General features: G+C 41.7%; 1 protein-coding gene across 4 annotated transcripts in view; it reads left to right on the top strand.

Moving 5' to 3' along the window:
* The first annotated feature begins 11,539 nt into the window (after positions 1 to 11,539).
* gdpd4b (glycerophosphodiester phosphodiesterase domain containing 4b) overlaps positions 11,540 to 18,288 on the top strand; it is a 31,593-nt gene continuing 24,844 nt past the window's right edge. For 2 of the 4 annotated variants that reach the window (XM_045693478.2, XM_045693476.2), the window contains exon 1: positions 11,541 to 11,992. The gene's annotated coding sequence lies outside the window, so the exon portion shown is untranslated. Of the gene's footprint in view, positions 11,993 to 18,288 lie in introns of all 4 variants that reach the window. The other 2 variants (XM_045693477.2, XM_014137086.3) reach the window with 2 other exon arrangements.

Below are 18,288 nucleotides of genomic sequence, written 5' to 3'. Positions count from 1 at the left end.
CACTGATGATTAGTTCATATTAAGTACTTTCATAGTTAATAAGTTCGCGCTGAGGCCTTATTACAGGGTTCAAGTGTTTCAGATTAGGTCATTGTAAGCACTCTGATTGGTTCATATCACACATACACACTTTCCTAGAACACACTCTCCTTCACAAATGATTCCTCACTTTCAGAAGAATGTCACTGAACATAATTGTCCAAGTGGCCTAATACACAAAGCAGAGAAAAGCATTGGTGAGGGACTTGATGTTCCTGCAGTCACTGTGTATCAGGCTGAGCTGTGAGCAAGCAGCCGTTGTGTCCCAGTCAGACCCCCTGTGAAGAAGACAGTTCCTCAACCACCCTGTAGAGCAATTCATTGCATGGGCACCACCACTATTAAGTCTGACAGGATGTTACTGTTGAAAATGCTAATAAAAAGCATGAGCTGGCGCACATCCGATGCCTTTTTGTGTGTGTAGAGGCGCTGACTAAGGGAGAATAAACTGTAAGCTATGAAAAAGACAGTCTCTATATATAAACTCCCAGTAATTTATTGGGTAAAACACCAACGGTTTGGCATCACTGTGCCTTCTTCAGGGTAATGTCATGAATGCTTGGACCAGGTTATGTAGACAAACAGTGCAATTAGTGCAACCAATGACAATAGTGTGTCATAATTATTAGGTTGATTAAAATGAATTGAGTGACACTGTTAAAAGACAGTAGTTTACACAGCATATAGAATATATTAGGCTATTGTTATCATATGGATAACTATTTTCTTTAATGAATGTTTTACTTAAATTGCATTGTTGCATAAGGGCTTGTAAGTAAGCATTTCACTAAGGTCTACACCTGTTGTATTCGGCGCATATGAAAAATAAAAATGTATTTTATTTGAATACTGCAACTCACAATTGCTGTTTAAATAAGTGCCTCCAAATAACACACATTGTTGAAGAAAAGTTTCAAATTAGATCACTCTGCAGATGATATCTGCAGCGTGATCAGTTTTATGGTATTTCTTGCACATACAGTGCCTTTGGAAAGTATTCAGACCCCTTGACTTTTTCCAATTTTCTTTACATTACAGCCTTAATTCTAAAATGTATTAAATTGTTTTTTTGCCCTCATAAATCACCACACAATACCACATAATGTCAAAGCAAAAACAGGTTTTAAGAAATGTTTACATATTTGTTTTTATGGAAAAATTACATTTACATAAGTATTCAGTCCCTTTATTCAGTACCTTGTTGAAGCATCTTTGGCAGTGATTATAGCATCGAGTCATTTGGGCAGTTTCTCCCATTCTTCTCTGCAGATACTCTCAAGCTCTGTCAGGTCGCTGCACAGCTATTTTCAGGTCTCTATAGAGATGTTCCATCGGGTTCAAGTCCAGGCTCTGGCTGGGCCACTCAAGGACATTCAGACACTTGTCCTGTAGCAACTCCTTCGTTGTCTTGGCTGTGTGCTTAGTGTCGTTGTCCTGATTGAAGGTGAACCTTCGCCCCACTCTGAGGTCCTGAGCGCTCTGGAGCAGGTTTTCATCAAGGATCTCTCTGTACTTTGCTCTGTTCATCTTTGCCTCGATCCTGACTAGTCTTCCCCATCCCTGCTGCTGAAAAACAACCCCACAGCATGATGCTGCCACAACCATGCTTCACAGTAGGGATAGTGCCAGGTTTCCTCCAGATGTGATGCTTAGCATTCAGGCCAAATAGCTCAATCTTGGTTTCATCAGACCAGAGAATCTTGTTTCTCATGGTCTGAGAGTCTTTAGGTGCCTTTTGGCAAAATCCAAGCGGGCTGTCATGTGCTTTTTACTGAGGAGTGGCTTCCATCTGGCAACTCTACCATAAAGACCTGATTGGTGGAGGTGCTGCAGAGATGGTTGTCCTTCTGGAAAGTTCTCCCATCTCCACAGAGGAACTCTAGAGCTCTTTCAGAGTGACCATCGGTTGTTGGTCACCTACCTGACCAAGGCCCTTCTCCCCCGATTGCTCAGTTTGGCCTGGCGGCCAGCTCTAGGAAGAGTCTTGGTGGTTCCAAACTTCTTCCATTGAAGAATGATGGAGACCACTGTATTCTTGGGGACCTTCAATGCTGCAGACATTTGTTGGCACCCTTCCCCAGATCTGTGCCTTGACACAATCCTGCCTCGGAACTGTACGGACAATTCCTTCGACCTCATGGCTTGGTTTCTGACATGCACTGTCAACTGTGGGACCTTATATAGACAGGTGTGTGCCTTACCAAATCATGTCCAATCAATTGAATTTACTACAGGTGGACTCCAATTAAGTTGCAGGAACATCTCAAGGAAGATTAATGGAAACAGGATGCATCTGAGCTCAATTTCGAGTCTCATAGCAAAGGGTCTGAATACTTCTGTAAATAAGGTATTTCTGTTTTTTATTTGTAATAAATTTGCTACAATTTCTAAAAACCTGTTTTCACTTCTTCATTATGGGGTATTGTGTGTAGATTGCTGAGGATTTATTTTTATTTCATCCATTTTAGAATAAGGCTGTAACATAACAATGTGGAAAAAGTACATGGGTCTGAATACTTTCCAAAGGCACTGTATCTGTCCTCTTTTTCGTGACAGAAATGTTTCCTCTCATCTACTGTGTGCATTAACACAAACACACTAACCTATATCTCCCCTAACTTTTTTCTCACTAACATTGCTGTAATGAAAACACAGGTTGCTTTCCAAATGGCACCCTATACTGCATTACTATTGACTAGGCCCTATAGGGCTCTGGGTATGGGCTCTGGGTATGGGCCCTGGTCAAAAGTAGTGCACTATGGCCCATAGGGCTCTGGTGAATAGTAGTACACCATATAGTGAGTAGGGTATGTAGGGTATGGGATGTAACAAAGATTTGGTTGCTTAACTGTTTCTGCAAAGCCGCATTTGTCAAAAGGGTATTATGAGCGTGTGGTTACAATAAAGATAGCTCATTATCCTCAAGGTACTGTGACCTTTAACCTACTGTATACTGCACATACGGACCCCCATGACACATACACGAACAACAAACTCAAAATAATCAACGAACTGAAACAAACTTGAAACAAATTTGCAATGTCCTAGAACAAAGGCAGCATTTTATAATAACCTGTATTTTATCACACTTTGGATTTGCTGTGATTTGTAGGTTGGTTATGACTTGTATCATGGAACTTCTATCAGATATACTATTTTTAATTCTAATGTTTCTATGCATCCAGGTGTTGGTGTAGTGTGCTGTTGTGGATCAAACGGAGTAGGGAGAAGTTGCCCCTAGATGCTGATCTTGGGCCAGTGTCAAGATGGCGCCAACAGACATGGCAGCTCTGCTTCTAGCTCCTAAACAGCTTTGCAGTATTTTGTTTTTGTGTGTGTTATTTCTTACATTATTAGCATTCTACCCACTAATGGTTAAGGTTAGGATTGAGGGAGGGGAAACTTCACCCCGGTGAGGATCAAATGGTCCATGTACAAGGAACAGGTGCCTGCTGGTGTCACACAGTGTCTTACTGGGCTTACCTCTGGAGCAGCTTCAAACAACTTCAAACGCACCTCATATACTTCAAAGACTAGCAGAGAACAGACACATTTCCAACAGGGTTTTCCGTGAGACTTGGAAGTAGACTCCTGTGGCACTGTCTAACATGACATATTTCATGGTTAGAGTCTGAATAAACCACTGTTGGCTACATAACTATGTCACCTTCTAATGGATCCATTTCAGCTAGATAGGACACCGTAAATAACAATGATTGGCTAATCAACAATAAGCCATATACATAGAGTGTACAAAACATTAGGAACACCTGCTCTTTCCGTGAATAGACTGACCAGGTGAAAGCTTTGATAATTTATTGATGTCACTTAAATCCACTTCAATCACTGTAGATGGAGAGGAGACAGGTTAAAGAAGGATTTTGAAGCCTTGCGACAATAGTGGAGGTGTCATAATACCCATAAAACAAAGAGGTCAAACAGGGAAATGGTTCCAATCGTTTTTCCACCATACAGTACATTTTTTCCCATAGGGGATTTTAGAAACACTTAAAATAAGGGTCGTGCTTTGTGTAGGCTTACCCTGGCTTGACATTTTTATAACCATGTAAATATTTCTTGGACAAGGTGACTTTTATCAACATATTTGGCTTCATTTACTCTTAGATTTGAAAATGCTTATAAGCATCAAAGTAGACATCATGCAAGACTACAAATCCCTGCAAACTCCTGCACATAATCTCTAGCTGACACTTTTGCTAACAGGTATTGTGCCAATTTAAAACGTGCACAAGACAGTTCACAAACTTGTGAATGTAAATACATTTCATTCTTTACTACATTTAGATAGTTACTCCAGAGATTTACATTTTAGCAGACACTCTTATCCAGAGCAACTTACAGTAGTGAAATCATGCGTTTTTGCACTGGTCCCCAAATTGTAATCGAACCCAGAACCCTGGTGTTGCAAGTGCTATGCTCTACCAACTGAGCCACATGAAAAACTTCACCCCGGAGTGGATAAAATGGGCCATGTACATGGAACAGGTGACTGATTCTTACCTTTGCCTTGATTCGTCAGTCCCGTCCAGATCATCATGGCATTTATAGTTCTTGATGATAGCCACATTAGCAGATAATCAGCATTTTATTTGTTGGGGGGAAATACAGGCGAATATATAAGTCACCTTGCCTTAGAGAGATTTACACAGTTATCAAAACGTCACACCAGGGTAAGCCGACATGAAACACAGCCCATTTCTAAAATCCCCTATGGGAAAAATGAATGGTGGAAAAATGATTGGAACCATTTCCCCACTAGGTTTTATGGGTATTATGACTCATTCTGTAGTATTCAACTGTGACATGGATTGTGTATGTGTGCCATTCAGAGGGTGAATGGCAAAGATGTAAGTGCCTGGAGTCCATGCTCCGACGAATCGAGGTTGTTCCGAAGGCAAAAGGGGGTGCAACTCAATATTGGGAAGGTGTTCCTAATGTTTTGTATACTGTGTATGTTAAATTTGCGATTGTATTTTGCTGAACATCGAACAGAATGTGCATGTTTGTCAGCAAGTCAGCATGTGTTTGCATGCTTTATTCATGCCCAAATCCATTTAACTGCTTGATTTTACATGTGCGCACACACACCATCCACATCTTTGTTTGGTCGAGCGGTTAACTAATTGATTGCCTTGTCGGGTCCTTTTCTTCAGGCCTGTCCCTCACGCCCATGGATGGAGCTCTCCTCATTATTCTGTTGGGGTAATATAATGGAATAGAGTATAACATTATTTGCCTTTGAAATAGAAGGAGCTTTCCTCTTGTCACTACTCTTGGGGTGAGCATAGAATCTAACTTTTTTCCTCTTAGGGTGATAGAATAGAATATAACTTTATTTGCCCACATAATGTGGCCCTGAAGCAACAGCAAAAAAATGCAGTTGCTCCCAGCCTGGCAGTGGTCTTATTGATGTGTTCATATCAACTCTAAAAAAAATCATGGGATGATGGCTACTCTTTGAGTGAACAAACTGTCTTGTAAGAGTTGATCAAACACATTGTTACTATTTCAGTGCGGTCCCGACTTGGCCTCTGTCCAGCCCACACCCATTGAGAGTTGAGACAAAAATATTTCTCAATAGTCTTCCCAGTGTCTGTGACCTTTGTCATGGTACATAGAGTACAGTGGGAGAGGTTCCGTTCCTCCCTGTAGTGTCCGGGGATTGTTCTGGGCTCATATTCATCAAGCGTCTCAAAGTAGGAGTGCTGATCTCTAATCAGTTTTGCCTTAATAGATCATAATGAATCAGATTATTATGGACAGGGAGGGCCTGATCCTAGATCAGCACTCCTATTCTGAGACACTTGAAAAATATGGGCCCTGTACTCTAACAATTGTTCACAGACAGATTATTTCACTTACAACTCACTGTATCACAATTCCAGTGTGTCAGAAGTTTACATACACTAAGTTGACTGTGCCTTTAAACAGCTTGGAAAATACCATAAAATTATGTTATGGCTTTAGAAGCTTCTGATAGGCTAATTGACATCATTTGAGTCAATTGGAGGTGTACCTGTGGATGAATTTCAAGACCTACCTTCAAACCCAGTTCCTCTTTGCTTGACATCATGGGAAAATGAAACGAAATCAGCCAGACCTCAGAAAAAAATTGTAGACCTCCACAAGGCTGGTTCATCCTTGGGAGCAATTTCCAAACGCCTGAAGGTACCACGTTCATCTGTACAAACAATAGTACGCAAGTATAAACACCATGGGACCACGCAGCCGTCATACCGCTCAGGAAGGAGACGCGTTCTGTCTCTTAGAGATGAACGTACTTTGGTGCGAAAAGCACAAATCAATCCCAGAACAACAGCAAAGGACCTTGTGAAGATGCTGGAGGAAACATGTACAAAAGTATCTATATCCACAGGTAAACAAGTCCTATATCGACATAACCTGAAAGACCGCTCAGTAAGGAAGAAGCCACTGCTCCAAAACTGCCATAAAAAAGCCAGACTACGGTTTGCAACTGCACATGGGGACAAAGATCGTACTTTTTGGAGAAATGTCCTCTGGTCTGATGAAACAAAAATATAATTGTTTGGCCATAATGACCATTGTTATGTTTGGAGGAAAAAGGGGGAGGCTTGCAAGCCGAAGAACACCATCCCAACCGTGAAGCATGGAATATTATGTGGATATATTGAAGCAACATCTCAAGACATCAGTCAGGAAGTCAAAGCTTGGTCGCAAATGAGTCTTCCAAATGGACAATGACCCCAAGCATACTTCCAAAGTTGTGGCAAAATGGCTTAAGGACAACAAAGTCAAGGTATTGGAGTGGCCATCACAAAGCCCTGACCTCAATCCTATAGAAAACTTGTGGGCAGAACTTAAAAAGCGTGTGCGAGCAAGGAGGCCTACCAACCTGATTCAGTTACACCAGCTCTGTCAGGAGGAATGGGCCAAAATTCACCCAACTTATTGTGGGGAGCTTGTGGAAGGCTACCCGAAACATTTGACCCAAGTTAAACAATTTAAAGTCAAAGCTACCAAATACTAATTGAGTGTATGTAAACTTCTGACCCACTGGAAATGTGATGAAAGAAACAAAAGCTGAAAATAAATCATTCTCTACTATTACTCTGACATTTCACATTCTTAAAATAAAGTGGTGATCCTAACTGGCCTAAGACAGGGAATTTTTACTAGGATTAAATGTCAGGAATTGTGATATCCTGAGTTTAAATGTATTTGGCTAAAGTGTATGTAAACTTCCGACTTGGTGTCAAAAGAGTTCCACAGGGATGTTGGCCCATGTTGACTCCAACGCTTCCCACAGTTGTGCCAAATTGGCTAGATGTCCTTTACATGGTGGACCATTCTTGATGCATTGTGAAAAACCCAGCCGCGTTGCCGTTCTTGATACAAACCGGTTCAAAGGCACTTAAATATTTTGTCTTGTCCATTCACCCTCTGAATGGCACATATATACAACCTATGTCTCAATTGTCTCAAGGCTTAAAAATAAAATAACTGTCTCCTCCCCTTCATCTACACTGATTGAAGTGGATTTAACAAGTGGCATCAATAAGGGATCATACATTTCATCTGCATTCACCTGTTCAGTCTATGTCATGGAAAGAGCAGGCATCCTTAATGTTTTGTAAACTCAGTGTACATCCACTTTAACTATGTGTCCACCAAGGTTGGGCTCAATTCAGAATTTTGGAATTGACTTCCATTCAATGTATGAGTTGAAATTCGAATTGAGTTAGCCACACCTCACAAGAATGTAGATTTTGAATTTGTTTGAGTGACAGAAAATACTCAATGAAAATCAATTGTTGTAACAATATTTTATATACATGTATATAACGAAATGTTTGATGTTTTATGTACAAGATGTACAGTACCACTCAAAAGCTGGACAGACCTACTCATTTAAGGGTATTTATTTATTTGTACTATTTTCTACATTGTAGAATAATGGTGAAGACATCAAAACTATGAAATAACACATATGGAATCATGTAGTAACCCAAAAAGTTTTAAACATATATGTTTTATATTTTACATTCTTCAAAGTAGCCAACCTTTGCCTTGATGACAGCTTTTGAACACTCTTGCTATTCTCTCAACCAGCTTCACCTGGAATGCTTTTCCAACAGTCTTGAAGGAGTTCCCACATATGCTTAGCACTTGTTGGCTGCTTTTCCTTCACTCTGCGGTCCAACTCATCCCAAACCATCTCCAATGGGTTGAGGTCGGGTGATTGTGGAGGCCAGGTTATCTGATGCAGCACTCCACCACTCTCCTTCTTGGTCAAATAGCCCTTACACAGCCTGGAGGTGTGTTGGGTCATTGTCCTGTTGAAAAACAAATGATAGTCCCAATAAGCGCAAACCAGATGGGATGGCATATCGCTGCAGAATGCTGTGGTAGCCATGCTGGTTAAGTGTGCCTTGAATTTTAAATAAATCACAGACAGTGTCACCAGAAAAGCACCCCCACACCTCCTCCTCCAAAAATCTCAAATTTGGACTCATCAGAACAAAGGACAGATTTCCACCGGTCTAATGTCCATTGCTTGTGTTTCTTGGCCCAAGCAAGTCTCTTCTTATTATTGGTGTCCTTTAGTAGTGGTTTCTTTGCAGCAATTTGACCATGAAGGCCTGATTCACGCAGTCTCCTCTGAACAGTTGATGTTGAGATGTGTCTGTTACATGAACTCTGTGAAGCATTTATTTGGGCTGCAATTTCTGAGGTAGTAACTATAATGAACTTATCCTCTGCAGCAGAGGTAAGTCTGGGTCTTCCTTTCCTGTGGCGGTCCTCATGAGAGCCAGTGTCATCATAGCGCTTGATGGTTTTTACGACTGCACTTGAAGAAACTGTCAAAGTTCTTGAAATGTTCTGTATTGACTGACCTTCATGTCTTAAAGTAATGATGGACTGTCGTTTCTCTTTGCTTATTTGAGCTGTTCTTTCCATAATATGGATTTGGTCTTTTACCAAATAGGGCTATCTTCTGTATACTACCTCTACCTTGTCACAACACAACTGATTGGCTCAAATGCATTAAGAAGGAAAGACATTTCACAAATTAACAAGGTACACCTGTTAATTGAAATGCATTCCAGGTGACTACCTCATGAAGCTGGTTGAGAGAATGTCAAGAGTGCGCAAAGCTGTCATCAAGGCAAAGGGTGGCTACTTTGAAGAATCTCAAATATAACATTTACATTTTAGTCATTTAGCAGACACTCTTATCCAGAGCGACTTACAGTAGTGAATACATACATTTCATACATTTTTTTTCTCCGTACTGGTCCCCCGTGGGAATCGAACCCACAACCCTGGCGTTGCAAACACCATGCTCTACCAACTGAGCCACACATTTTGATATGTTTAACACTTTTTTGGTTACAACATGATTCCATATGTGTTATTTCATAGTTTTGATGTCTTTACTATTATTCTACAATGTAGAAAATTGTAACAGTAAAGAAAAAACCCTGGAATGAGTAGGTGTGTCCACACTTTTGACTGGTATTGTATATTTGTATAGACTACCCCTAATATATCAGAAGCATTTGAATTCACTGAATTCAATTCTATTCCCTTTAATTCAAATTTGAATTGTAATTCTGTATCCTGTTTACTAATTCATTTCAAATTTAAGAATTGAATTGGAATTCATGAGGCATTCTCAATTTAATTCTGAATTGAGCCTAACCCTGGTGTCCACTGAATGAACTAGGTCCATGGCACCTCTGACTCGAATCTTCAACTCTTATCTCACTATTGGCATAGCTGCCATCACCATTATTGCCTATCTCTATTATACATACCCAGCATATGCTTTGCAATGGAGAAATCGGTTATGAGATTATGGACTATAATCTCGGATTATCTGGGTAATCCGCCTAGTAAATGGCATCTTTCAAAGCACGGCTCTCTTTATATTTTCATGTACAGTGGCTTAGGAAAGTATTCAGACCCCTTGACTTTTTCCACATTTTATTACATTACAGCCTTATTCTAAAATAGATTAAATAAAAAATGTTCCTCACCAATCTACATACAATACTACACAATGAAAAAATGAAATCCGTTTTTTAGATTTTTTTGCAAATGTATTAAAAATAAAAAAACAGATACCTTATTTACATAAGTATTCAGACCCTTTGCTATGAGACTCGACATTGAGCTCAGGTGCATCCTGGTTCCATTAATCATCCTTGTGATTTTTCTACAACTTGAAATGAGTCCACCGGTGGTAAATTCAATTGATTGGACATGATTTGGAAAGCCACACACAACCAAGCCATGAGGTCGAAGGATTGTGTCGAGGCACAGATCTGGGGAAGGGTGCCAAAAAATGTCTGCAGCATTGAAGGTCCCCAAGAACACAGTGGCCTCCATAATTCTTAAATGGAAAAAGTTAAGAACCACCAAGACTCTTCCTAGAGCTGGCCGCCCGGGCAAACTGAGCAATCGGAGGAGAAGGTCCTTGGTCAGGGAGGTGACCAAGAACCCGATGGTCACTCTGACAGAGCTCTAGAGATCCTCTGTGGAGATGGAAGAACCTTCCAGAAGGACAACCATCTCTGCAGCACTCCACCAATCAGGCTTTTATGGTAGAGTGGCCAGACAGAAGCCACTCCTCAGTAAAAGGCACATGACAGCCCGCTTAGAGTTTGTCAAAAGGCACCAAAAGTACTCTCAGACCATGAGAAACTAGATTCTCTGGTCTGATGAAACCAAGATTGAACTCTTTGGCCTGAATGCCAAGCGTCACATCTGCAGATCGAAATGTAAAGGTCATTTCTGATTGAGCTGACATATTTAGCATTTACCATGAAGGCAGTCTCAACTAACACTGCAACATTGCCTTTACATTTCAATCACCCTTTAACGCTTAACTTCAGCAATACAGACTGAATCCAGCCCTAAATATTAGGTGTAATAATATTATTATGTTTCAGTAGACATGCTTGGCCTATTATAGCATAACGAACCTTGCCTAGGTAGGCCAGCTTTGATTCAAATTATCAAAGCTAGATGATTAGTTGATTACTTGAATGAGCTGTGTAGTGCTAGGGCAAAAACCAAAACGTGCACCCCTTGGGGTCCCGAGGAAACCCTGGGTTAACCCTTTTAGGGGGGATTGTAACAGGCTAGGCAAGGTTTGTTACATTATCCACTCCCTGTTTGAGCAGTGTGGTCTGCCTATGGGGGAGACCTGCAAGGTGGCTTATACTGTCATTAGCAGAAATTGCTTCAATTTCATGGTTTAATTTATTTTGTAAACTAGCCTATTGTTCTTAATTCATAGTGCCAATAAACAAAAAGACACACTGAAACCTGCTTTTGGAGTGGTGTGGTGTGTGTCCACCTTTTCCCTAATGTTGCAGAGTTTGTAATACTCCTTAGGGACCCTTATTTTGAAAGTTGATTATGCCATAAAGCTGTAACTTTGCAGCTGTAACCCTTATGTAAGACAAGACTGAAAAGCTCGATTACAATTTCATTCCATAACCCCTGCCTCCCCAATACACGCTTGAACGCGCTCACACACTCCACGTTTTTTTCATATGAAATATAGTCAATTAATATTGAGACTCACATTATTGTCCGTAATTAAGAATCTATAATACTCCACACACTGTCAAGAGATAGGAGTAGAGAGTCGGGAAATTGCAATATTGTATCCAACACCCGTCATTGTAGCCATTATTATTCAACATCGAAGGACAGTGAGCGTGAAGGTCCAGAAGAAAGGAATTGCCTTCGACTGTACACGAAAGAATATCTCCATTGGCAACAGTTGGCAGTCGATTACTATTAGACATAACATTGTATCCTAAGTGTTCGTCGTGTGCGTTCGTTAACCGCGAAAAGGAACTGCGCACTGCGGCTTCCCCGGGAGTGAAAATCAAGCCAGGGATTTGGGGGAAATCAAACGGAACCCTTTGCTGAGGTAGGCTATTTAAACGTATACAATGTCGGATAAAGGATTTAGATAGGGAATAATATCTGCATGCATGTGTGTCATTTATGAGAACTGAATATAACCTATGGACATTCATAACATAAGAACTTCAGTTATATAGGGTACACGCTGTTATCTCTGGCTCGTTCCTTGAACAGACAGTGTGCAATTCGTCAATATGTTAGAGGATTTCCGATTTTCTGCAAGTCTTGGCGTGTTATAGACCGAGGTAAAGTTGGTTTTATATTCACACATTCAGACATTCAACAGACATTCGCCAAAAGCAATTAAAAAATGTAAAAGTCAATAACTAATTCACAGTTTGTATTGAGTGGAAATTCCAGTTTTGACTTGATAGGAATACATAAAATCTATAAAATGCCATTTAAAGCGGTATAAATCAATAACTAATTCACCGTTTGTCACAGAAACATCAAACTAGGTATGATTTATTTTATAAATGGCTAGCATACTTTTACAACCTTTGTTTTGAGAAAAAATTCCAGTTTAGATTTTATAGAAATACATACACTCAATAAAATGCCATTTAAAGCGGTATAAATCAATAAATAATTCACCGTTTGTCACAGAAACATCAAACTATGTATGATTTATTCTATAAATGTCTAGCATACTTTTACAAACTTTGTTTTGAGGAGAGATTCCAGTTTTGATTTTATAGAAATACATAAAAGCTATAAAATGCCATTTAAAACAATATAAATTGATAACTAATTCACTGTTTGTCATAGAAACATCAAACTATATATGATTTATTCTATAAATGTCTAGCATACTTTTACATTTGTTTTGAGGACAAATTCCAGTTTTGATTTGATATAAATACAATAAATCTATAAGATGCCATTTAAAGCCAGTATAAATCAATAACTGATTCACTGTTTGTCACAGAAACATCAAACTATGTATGACTTATTCTATAAATGTCTAGCATACTTTTACAAACTTTGTTTTGAGGAAAGATTCCAGTTTTGATTTTATAGAAATACCTCAAATCTATAAAATGCCATTTAAAACGATATAAATCAATAACTAATTCACTATTTGTCATAGAAACATCAAACTATGTATGATTTATTCTATAAATGTGTAGCATACTTTTACAACCTTTGTTTTGAGGAAAAATTCCAGTTTAGATTTTATAGAAATTCATAAAATCAATAAAATGCCATTTAAAGTGGTATAAATCAATAACTAATTCACCGTTAGTCACAGAAACATCAAACTAGGTATTATTTATTCTATAAATGACTAGTATACTTTTACAACATTTGTTTTGAGGACAAATTCCAGTTTTGATTTGATATAAATACATAAAATCTATAGGATGCCATTTAAAGCCAGTATAAATCAATAACTAATACACCGTTTGTCACAGAAACATCAAACTATGTATGATTTATTCTATAAATGTCTAGCATACTTTTACAACACTTGTTTTGAGAATAAAGTCCAGTATTGACTTTATAGAAATGCATAACATCTATAAAATGCCATTTAAAGCGGTATAAATCAATAACGTTTTCACTGATTATGACAGAATCATCAAACTAGGTATGATTTATTCTATAAATGTCTAGTATACTTTTACAACCTTTGCTTTGAGTAGAAATTCCAGGTTTGATTTGATAGAAATACATAAAATCTCAAATATTGCTTTAAAAGATGAAGAAATCTAATTCAGTGATTGTCTCAGAAAAAAAGTCTAAATATTCATTTATTTGCAATATCTTCAAAGAAATGTCACTTTCAAGTGCAAATTGTTCTATATGAAGTTAGACAATGTTTACATAAAGTTATACAATGTTTACAATCTTAAATTGTATTACAAATCAATGTTTGTATTTTTAGTGCAACAAATCAAATCAAATTATATTGGTCACAAACACATGGTTAGCAGATGTTAATGCGAGTGTAGCGAAATGCTTGTGCTTCTAGTTCCAACAGTGAAGTAATATCTAACAAGTAATCTAACAATTCCCCAACAACTACCTAATACACACAAATCTAAAGGGGTGAATGAAAATATGTACATATAAGTATATGCATGAGCGATGGCCGAGCGGCATAGGCAAGGTGCAGTAGATGGTATAAAATACAGTATATACATGTGATATGAGTAATGTAAGATATGTAACATTTTTAAAGTGATACATTTATTACAGTGTCCAGTGATTGGGTCTCAGTGTAGGAAGCAGGTTCACTGAGTTAGTGATTGCTATTTAACATTCTGATGGCCTTGAGACAGAAGCTGTTTTTCAGTCTCTCGGTCCCAGCATTGATGCAGCTATACTGACCTTGCCTTCTGGATGGTAGCGGTGTGAACAGGCAGTGGTTCGGGTGGTTGTTGTTCTTGATGATATTTTTGGCCTTCCTGTGACATCGGGTGCTATAGGTTTCATGGAGGGCAGGTAGTTTGTCCCCGGTGATGTGTTGTGCAGACAGCACCACCCTCTGAAGAGCCTTGCGGTTGAGGGCGGTGCAGTTGCCGTACCAGGCTGTGATACAGCCCGACAGGATGCTCTCGATTGTGCATCTGTAAAAGTGTGTCAGGGTTTTGGGTGACAGGCCAAATTTCTTTAGCGTCCTGAGGTTGAAGAGGCGCTGTTGCGCCTTCTTCAACACACTGTCTGTGTGGGTGGACCATTTCAGTTTGTCTATGATGCATAAGCCCAGGAACTTAAAACTTTCCACCTTCTCCACTGCTGTCCCTTCGATGTGGATGGGGGGTGCTCCCTCTGCTGTTTCCTGAAGTCCACGATCATCTCCTTTGTTTTGTTGATATTGAGTGAGAGGTTGTTTTCCTGACACCACACCCTGAGTGCCCTCACCTCCTCCCTGTAGGCTGTCTCGTTGTTGTTGGTGATCAAGCCCACTACTGTTGTGTCAGCTGCAAACTTCATGATTGAGTTAGAGGCGTGCATGGCCACGCAGTCGTGGGTGAACAGGGAGTACAGGAGAGGGCTGAGCACACACCCTTGTGGGGCCCCAGTGTTGAGGGTCAGCGAAGTGGAGATGTTGTTTCCTACATCACCACCTGGGGACGGCCCGTCAGAAAGTCCAGGACCCAGTTGCACAGGGAGGGGTTGAGACCCAGGGACTCCAGCTTGATGATGAGCTTGGAGGGTACTATGGGGTTGAATGCTGAGCTGTAGTCAATGAACAACATTCTTACATAGGTATTATTTTTGTACAGATGGGATAGGGCAGTGTGAAGTGTGATGGCATTTGCGTCATCTGTGGACCTGTTGGGGCGGTATGCAAACTGAAGTGGGTCTAGGGTGGCCAGTAAGGTGGTGGTGATATGATCCTTGACTAGCCTCTCAAAGCACTTCATGATGACAGAAGTGAGTGCCATCGGGCGGTAGTCATTTAGTTCAGTTATCTTTGCCTTCTTGGGTACAGGAACAATGGTAGCCATCTTGAAGCATGTGGGGACAACAGACTGAGATAGGGAGCAATTAAATATGTCTGTAAACACACCAGCCAGCTGGTCTGCGCAAGTTCTGAGGACAAGGCTAGGGATGCTGTCTGGGACAGCAGCCTTGCTGGCGTTAACAAGTTTAAATGTTTTACTCACGTCAGCCACTGAGAAGGAGAGGAGGGGGGAGCAGTCTTTGTTAGCGATCCGCGACGGTGGCACTGTATTATCCTCAAAGCGGGCAAAGAAGGTGTTTAGTTTGTCTGGAAGCGTGAAGTCGGTATCCGTGACGTGGGTGTTTTTGTTTTTTTAGTACGTGATTTTCTGTAGACCCTGCCACATACGTCTCGTGTCTGAGTCATTGAATTGCGACTCCACCTTGTCCCTGTACCGATATTTTGCTTGTTTGATTGCCTTGCGGAGCGAATAACTACAGTTGAAGTCGGATGTTTACATACACTTAGGTTGGAGTCATTAAAACTCGTTTTTCAACCACTCCACAAATTTCTTGTTAACAAACTGTAGTCGGTTAGGACATCTACTTTGTGCATGACACAAGTAATTTTTACAGACAGATTATTTCACTCTATCATCATTCCAGTGGGTCAGAAGTTTACATACACTAAGTTGACTGTGCCTTAAAACAGCTTGGAAAATTCCAGACAATTATGTCATGGCTTTATAAGCTTCTGATAGGGTAATTGACATCATTTGTGTCAATTGGAGGTGTACCTGTGGATGTATTTCAAGGCCTGCCTTCAAACTTAGTGCCTCTTTGCTTGACATCATGGGAAAATCAAAACAAATCAGCCAAGACCTGGTAGACATCCACAAGTCTGGTTCATCCTTGGGAGCGATTTCCAAATGCCTGCAGGTACCACGTTCATCTGTACAAACAATAGTACGCAAGTATAAACCCCATGGGACCACGCTGCCGTCATACCACTCAGGAAGGACACATTCTGTCTCCTAGAGATTAACGTACTTTGGTGCGAAAAGTGCAAATCAATCCCAGAACAACAGCAAAGGACCTTGTGAAGATGCTGGAGGAAACATGTACAAAAGTATTTATATCCACAGTAAAATAAGTCTTATATCGACATAACCTGAAAGGCCGCTCAGCAAAGAAGAAGCCACTGCTCCAAAACCGCCATTAAAAAGCCAGGCTATGGTTTGCAACTACACATGGGACAAAGATCGTACTTTTTGGAGAAATGTCCTCTGGTTTGATGAAACAAAAATATAATTGTTTGGCCATAATGACCATCGTTATGTTTGGAGGAAAAATTGGAAGGCTTGCAAGCAGTAGAACACTATCCCAACCATGAAGCACGGGGGTGGCAGCATCATGTTGTGGGGGTGCTTTGCTGCATGAGGGACTGGTGCACTTCACAAAATAGATGGCATCGGAGTGCCATCCCGGAGTGGCCATCACAAAGCCCTGACCTAAATCCTGTAGAATATTTGTGGGAAGAACTGAAAAAGTGTGTGCGAGCAAGGAGGCCTACAAACCAGCTCTGTCAGGAGGAATGGGCCAAAAATCACCCAATTTATTCTGGGAAGCTTGCGGAAGGCTACCCGAAACTTTTGACCTGTAACGGCTGTCTGTAAGAGAGAACCAAGGTGCAGCAGAGGATGTGTTCATCATTAGAATTTATTTTAAAAAACAAGAGAACACTACAAAATGAACAAAAACGACAGCAAACAGTCCTGTTAGGAAAATACTCTAAACAGAAACAATTACCCACAAAACCCAAAGGAAAAACATGCTCTTTATGTGTGACTCCCAATCAGCAGCAACGAGCTTCAGCTGTGCCTGATTGGGAGCCACACACATGGCCCAAAACAAAGAAATACCAAAACATAGAAAAAGGAACATAGAACGCCCACCCAATGTAACACCCTGGCCTAACCAAAATAAAGAACAAAAAACCCCTCTATGGCCAGGGCGTTACAGTACCCCCCCCCCCCCAAAGGTGCGGACTCCGGCCACAAAACCTGACTCTGACGTGGAGGGTCCGGGTGGGCCTTCTTACGGCGGCGGCTCAGGTGCGGGACGTGGCCTCTGCTCCACCCTTGGCGTCGCCCTCTTAGGTGGTGCACCTGGCCGCGCCGAAGGTCTGGTGGGCGACGCTGACTGCGCCCGGCTGGCGGCGATGGCTGCGCCCGGCTGGCGGGCGACCCTGGTTGCGCCAGGCTGGCGGGCGACCCTGGTTGCGCCCGGCTGGCGGGCGGCGATGGTTGCGCCCGGCTGGCGGGCGACCCTGGCTGCGCCCGGCTGGCGGGCGTCCCTGGCGGCACCCGGCTGGCGGGCGTCCCTGGCGGCTCCGACGGCACTGACCCAGGATTCACCAGGCTGGGGAGACATGATGGATGCCTGGCCCTGGGCACAGGCACAGGACTCACCAGGCTGAAGAGACATGACAGAGGCCTGGCCCTAGGCGTAGGCACAGGACTCACCGGGCTGGCGGGCGTCCCTGGCCACTCTGGCAGTTCAGGGCAGTCTGGCCACTCTGGCAGTTCAGGGCAGTCTGGCCACTCTGGCAGTTCAGGGCAGTCTGGCCACTCTGGCAGTTCAGGGCAGTCTGGCCACTCTGGCAGTTCAGGGCAGTCTGGCCACTCTGGCAGTTCAGGGCAGTCTGGCCACTCTGGCAGTTCAGGGCAGTCTGGCCACTCCGGCAGTTCAGCGCCGTCTGGCCACTCCGGCAGTTCAGCGCCGTCTGGCCACTCCGGCAGTTCAGCGCCGTCTGGCCACTCCGGCAGTTCAGCGCCGTCTGGCCACTCCGGCAGTTCAGCGCCGTCTGGCCACTCCGGCAGTTCAGCGCCGTCTGGCCACTCCGGC

The sequence above is a fragment of the Salmo salar genome, chromosome 13, assembly GCF_965601325.2.
Source record: "Salmo salar chromosome 13, fSalSal1, whole genome shotgun sequence".
Classification (NCBI taxonomy): domain Eukaryota; kingdom Metazoa; phylum Chordata; class Actinopteri; order Salmoniformes; family Salmonidae; genus Salmo; species Salmo salar.
This window is presented reverse-complemented; position numbering and strand designations above follow the sequence as displayed.